Raw genomic sequence first — 6818 nt, forward strand, 5'->3', positions numbered from 1 at the left:
AAAAGCCATTGTTAGGTTTACTCAACAACCACCACCATCAAAAAACCCAGAGAAAAAAAGTAAATCACAACAAACCTCTTTAGGTCAGTTAAAGGCCTTATCTCTAGCCAGGATATTTAAAAAAAAAAAAAAGTAATCTCACCAGCCCACACTCTAAAATTTAATTCCACTAGTAACAATCAAAAGCAGGAAAAGTGAACCTGCTAACAACCAGCCCACTCATTATCAAAAAGCATTTAACTCAGTACGGAGACCAAAATATACAACACTACCTATCCAAATTGCCCCACCTACCCTCAACCACCAACAGGAAGGATGGCAATCACTGCTTATAAAAAACTAAAATAACTTCTTACAAGGATATGGTCCAACTCTGGAGATAGTGCTCAGAAGGACTAAAGGTGGAGTGAAGGCAATGTCTAGGAAATAGCATCCCACTTTTAAAAGCCAAAGTACCACAAACATACTAAACTTGTCTTCTAATTAGAGAACAAGATATTGCTGCTGTTTTAGTCTTTTGAAATGGTATTTTTGTAGGCTCTGTCCTTCAATGTGAAAGCAGAACATTAAAAAAACAACTAAAAAAAAATCAAATTACTTAACCCCCAAAATTTTGGGACCACATATCTTAACTGTGAAACTAAACAGCTCTTTACCTTTTCCTTCCTTTAATTGAACTATCTAAAAAACAAACAAAAAAACCCCAAAAACAAACAAACAAAAAAAAAAAACCCCACCAAAACAATCCAAACATGATTTTTAAAGTCTTTGAAAGTATTAAAACTTTCAGAGGAAAGGGAAGAAAAGAAAGAAAAAGATTAAGGAGGAAGGAAGAGCTTTATAAAGAAGGGAGGGGGGAAATCAATGGGCCTCTCTTTTATTTGGCGACAAGCAAGTGCAAGAAAGTTCATTTGTAATATGTTCAGTTGTCTATCTTTTACACCTCTGCATTCTGGCCAGAAGGGACTTTGAGGTTCTTCTGCAGCACATGAGCATCTGCAGGCTCTATCCTCTTATAGTAATTCTTCTTTGTCTCAATGATCTCAAAGCTAAACTTCCTGTAGAAGTCAATTGCTGACTCATTGCTGATCTGCACATGTAGATAAATGTTGTCAAAAGTGCCATCCTTTTCACAGATGTTTAAGACATGATTTAACATTTTAGTTCCTATTCCTAGCCTTCGGTAAGGTACCAGACATCCTAGTGTCATGATGTAAAGTCTCTTCTGATTCTGTGAATGATCCACCCTACAGCATACTGCACCTACTGCAATATCATTGAAACATGCAAGTTTTGCTAGCTCTCCAACCTCCAGCACATCCTTGTAGAACTTGTCATTGTAGCTGACTGGAAAGATGACCTGGTTTAATCTCTTCAACTGTTTGATGTTGTGTGGTGTCACATCTCCCAGCCCGATCCGGCTACCTTTCATCTTCCCCGTCGTTAGAACCCATATCAACGCCACCGCCGTCGCCGCCGCCCTGAGCTCTCCGCGCCCTGAGCTGGCCATTCAACCCTACCAGCCGGACTCCTAGCCTGGGGCAGGGAACTTGAGCGGGTGACGAAGGCCACGAAAGTCAAGCGCGGCCCTGAGTCTCCGGAGAGAGCGGGGATATGTCCCGCTGCCGCGCTGGTGCCACTGCTTCTCCACACGTGCACACGGAGCGCCCCTAGATATATATTTTTAAGATATTACATAAATTATATGGCACCATGTGGCAATCTAAAATGCCCATCAACAAATGAATGAATAGAGAAGCTCTAGTATATCCACACAATGGAATACTATGCAGCACTGAAAAACAAAAAACTCATGAAATATTATGCAAAATGGATGACCCTGGAGGACATTATGATGAGTGAAATATCTCAGTCACAAAAGGACAAATATTGCATAGGGCCACTGTTGTAAAATGGAACTGACATCAGGGTTGAAAGAAGACAGAAAAGGAGGAGAGGAATGATGTATATTGCATTAAAACAGATAAGGGAGATATCTGTTTACAAGGGATATATGAATGGGTATTCTTGTCATTACAGAAGTCCAGAGTGAGGGCTGAATAGTGGAATGGACTTGGGGGTAGGGATTGCATAACAATGAAAGAGTTTTTCTTTTCAAGGAGAGGAGTGATTTGGGGGTGAGAGGGTGGGCAGGAAGAAAAGTGCAACAATGAATAACTGGAAATCCTAAGTCTCTGTAAACTTTCATTAAGATTAATAAATAATTTTTTAACTGCCCTTTGTGTTGCATAATGACATATTTTAATTCATCTGTTTAACATAAATTTATTCTCCACTATGCACCAGGAAATAAGATAGACACAATATTGAATGAAATAATTTTCAAGCTATTCTTTTTAAATATAGTACAAGATCTTCCCTGGCCATACATACTGTATAAAAGAGTGGACACTGGTGTACCCCAACTGCAGTCACCATCTCTATTTTGCCCTTCTTTATTTTTCTTCATAAGCCCTATAATTAAAACCTCATAGTTGCTAAAACAAATTTCAAAAATATCTATTTATCGTCTACCTACTCTCTATCAGAATGGTAGCTCTATGGGGCAAACTTTTCCCAACAATGAAAGAAAGTAAACAACTGCTGATAATGAGTGTAATGGGTGTTACACAGTAGTGTCAAAATAAGAGTTACTTCTTGTTTTGTTTCCTTTTCTGTGTAAAGGGTCAAATCATAAATTTTTCAGAGTTTAGAGATCATTTAGTTTCTACCATAACTCAAGTTTGTCATTTTAGCCCCAAAGTAGTCAGCACCCTCAAGCAATGTGTAAACTAATGGGTATTTCAAGAAAATGACATTATAAAAACTACTATACAAGTTGAATTAGACTGCAAGTTTATGATTTGTTAATATGTGTTTGCTAATATTTTCCTGTGTGACTTAATGCCTCTGAAAACTGGAAGATCAGCTATGAGATGCTCTATCCTGATGGCAATGAGAAGGTTTTAAATCCCTGTGTTAGAAAAAAAATGTTTAGGAAGGCTACATAGACATATCTGTGTTGGAATTAGGAAGACTTTCTAGGAAAAGTTTAAGCCAGTAGTCCTCAAACTTAGTATGCATCTTAGTCACTCAAAAAACTTGTTAAGATAAAGATTTCTGGGCCCTCCTGTTGCTATGAGTCGCAAGCGACTCGACGGCACATAACAACAACAACATAGAAGATCAAAGACCTTCATATGGACTGCATCTCAATATCATGAAGACAAAAATCCTCATCACTGTACCAATTAGCAACATTATAATTTTGATAGATAGGAAAAAGACATAAATAATCAATTTCATCTTACTTGGATCCACAATCAACACCCTTGGAACCAGCAGTCAGGGTACTGGGAGATATATTTTATATGTCTGATGTTAGGGACCTCTCCAAATTACAAAGAAAATATTATTTTTTTTTAAAAAAGGAAGGGAAATGGAGAAAACTTCAGAGGATATAGGGAATGATCCATTTAGAGGACCATAAATCAAAAAGAGTTAAGGCTCATTTAGGAGAAAAGATACTAGTCAGATTAGATCATGTAATTGGACAGCAGTGAAAAATGAGCCTGGAATTACATGATTGATTCTATGAAGTGTTCTAGTATATATATCTCATGTTGCTAATAGTTGCAACAAACCATAATTCACAAAAACGAAATTTCCCTTTTCTTCGCTTATGAATGTGTTAATTTTTAAAGCTAGTGACTTTATAACTGAAAATTTACATTTGGTTGAATTAAATTAAAAAATTAAAGCACTTTGAAACTATAGTGGCTTGCCAGAAAAATAAGAATATATGAGCTAATCACACAAATATATAATGGACTAGGTGCAACAAGATTCATGTGGTTATTTTCTTTAGATACTTATTATAATGTCTACATTTTCTAATTTGTGATGATGCTACATTCTTCTGTTTTTGCTTTTCCTCTTATCTTATAATCAGATGCTAAGCACCATAAGAGAAAGTTTATCTTTCATTCACCACTTCAATAACAGGACCTAGCTCAATATTGGCACATGGCAAGTAATTAGTTAAAATTTTTACCTGAAAGAATGAATAAGTGAATTCAATGACAGAAAGAATGAATAAGTGAATTCAATGACATCAAGCTGGATGAAAATTTGGAAAATATTTGGATTTAAAGCATGCATTATTACAATATTATATCTAATATTTTAATAATTGTTATTTTCTGTTAAGCATGTAACAGCAATAGCTCAAAGTCACAACAGTCAGGAATTAGAAATTTTTGATGTCCCCAAAACAGTGACCTTTTAACCTCTTATATTTATGCTATTAGCAAAGAAAATATGCTTGTGAAGTAGTTACTTCACCTTTGGATTTTTTCCCCCATGATGTAACTGGTTTTACATACTCCTCAAAGGAAATAGTGTGCAAAGGACAAAGGAAAGAAAGTCAAGTTGATATATGAAGAACCAAAACAAACAGCATAGGGAAATATCAACATCCTTTAACCAATAAATCACTAATAGTATGTCAGCAAGCATGAGGTCATTTTTAACTGGCAGCCCCCCCAAAAAAATAGATCATTTGAGTAAGAAATGTGTGCTTACCAAAGTCAACTCACCTATCAACGATCATTTGACCATTTAATGAGGCTGAAAGATAGCTGAGCAAAATAAATAATAAAAATACAAAAATACCACAGCATGAAAATTAATACAGTAGCCTTTCAATATGGCTTTGTACTACATTTTTAATCAGGTTTAATAAACTAATGTTTAAAGCTATCATATTTTACTGTTCAAAGGAAAGAGTTTCTCTATAAATGGAAGTGCCTAAATACTCCCAAGTATTTAATCTTGTAATTAGCTCTTATGAAGGATTTTGGTTTTCTTAGCTCCAGTTCTATATTTATAGAATTTACTCCCCTTTTAATCATATAATAGTAGTTATCTGAGGATAGAGAAGTTGAGAACAATCACTTAAAGAAATAATTAATTTCATCAAGAAATTGATAAAGAAGGATTTGGTTACAACATATAAATTAGTCTTCCACAAGTTTAAACAAAGAAGCAAAGCTAATAGAATGATTCCAAGAGCCTAAATATTTATGAGATAACAATACCTTCCTCACATAATTTAGATAATATAAAAATTTGAGCAAAAATATTAAACAAACATCCATCAGAAGACATTCTGTAAGTCTTCAGTTCAATAATTATATAATAAATTGTGAATATTACTTTTCTTGTCTTTTTAAAATTGCATCAAAATATGTCTCAGGCATTCCAAAAAGTATTTTCTGCCAGATTCCATCAGAGCAACAGGTAACATCATACTTATCATCATCTCTCTAGAAGGAGAAAGAAGTAAAAATGTAAAATTCATCATCAAGGTTGTAGGAAACACAGTAAGGGTAGCCCTCAGGTTGTGAACAAGAGCCATTCATAAATAAGTCTTTAAATCTACTTTATAATTAATTTGTAATGAATACAGATGGTTCTCGCTTAACCTTACTTTTGTGCAAAAACAGAGCCTTTTTTGTATATTCATTATCTAATGTTACTGTAACAGAGAAGCTGCAAGTTCAAGGCTTTTACAAACAGAACTTTATTTTCCTAGCATTTAGGATGCTAGGAGTTTAAATTCAGGGTTCCAGCTTTAGAGAAAGACCCACTTTCTCATTAGCATTTCTGAAGGGAAGTCCTTGTTTATTTCCACATCTACAGCCTTAGAATTCCGTGGATATCTCTATGTGTCTTGATCTTTCCCAGTGTTGAGAAAGGGTTTGGGTCCAAAAAGACAAATTATACTTCTGGGGATTATTTGTTGGTATTACTGAGGTTCTCAGTTCTAGGCTCTACCTTCTCTCCTTTTATCTTTCACTCATTCATTTACTCACTGTCGTTGAGTAAGAGCCTACTCACAGGTGACGGTCCAGTTGGTTTCCTAGGCTATAAATCGAATGGAAAGATATTACTCACTTTTCTCCTACAAGCCACTAGTGGATTCAAACCAACAGAAAGATGTGGCCTCTTTAGATTGTATCACCAGAGCTTCCTTTTTAATCTGTTAAAAATATTCCTTGCCATGAGTTAGAATTGGCTCATAACTGACCCTCAAATGGGTTTTCAGAGACTGTAAATCAACCAAAGAGATGGCCAGTCTTTCACCCACGAAGCTGCTGGTTGATTTGAACCAGTAGAGAGGTACCCTCTTTTGTGTTAACAATGCAGTTCCCTATAGTCTGTGCCACCAGACCTGTTGTTATGTTCAGTAATCGAGACCAGTACTACTAATAGTGACTCAATGAACTACCTTTGGCCTATCCTCATTCTTAAACAGAAGGATGGTGAAACTTCATCTCACATGCTTTAGGCATGTTTTCAGAAAAGGTCAGTCCTTGGAAAAGAACAGTATAGTGTTAGTCTAAAAGAAGGCTTTATTTAGCCTCTTTTTTCCAGCCACCCTAACTGTGTATGTGGTCTTCAAAATCAGCATGGACTTGCAAATCATCAAGAGCTGTGGGATTAGGATAAGAAAAAGAGTGTTTCCCACACTAAACAGCAGGACTTGAGACAAGCAAGGTTACTGACTGCAAGATCCTGGTGATAGCAAGACCCTGATGGTGGAGAGATTGTGGTATTGCTATGGAAAAACTGTGATAAGGTGTGACTTGAGGCTTCTTGCATTTGTGCTGGCCACACTTAAAGGCTTTTGCTGTTCTTTCCAGATGTTGTTGTTGTTGTTATGTGCCGTCGAGTTGTTTTCGACTCATAGCGACCCTATGCACAACAGCCCTAAACCCTGCTCTATCCTGCGCCAACCGCACTGCCTCCAACAC

At 36.1% G+C, this 6818-nt stretch overlaps 1 pseudogene; it reads right to left on the minus strand.

Annotated features, from left to right (window-relative positions):
- Nucleotides 1–922: 922 nt before the first annotated feature.
- Nucleotides 923–1432, minus strand: LOC102864122 (annotated as a pseudogene).
- Between the last annotated feature and the right edge of the window lie 5386 nt (nt 1433–6818).

The sequence above is a fragment of the Elephantulus edwardii genome, unplaced genomic scaffold (assembly GCF_000299155.1).
Source record: "Elephantulus edwardii isolate Elephantulus edwardi_28Jun2011 unplaced genomic scaffold, EleEdw1.0 scaffold00203, whole genome shotgun sequence".
Classification (NCBI taxonomy): domain Eukaryota; kingdom Metazoa; phylum Chordata; class Mammalia; order Macroscelidea; family Macroscelididae; genus Elephantulus; species Elephantulus edwardii.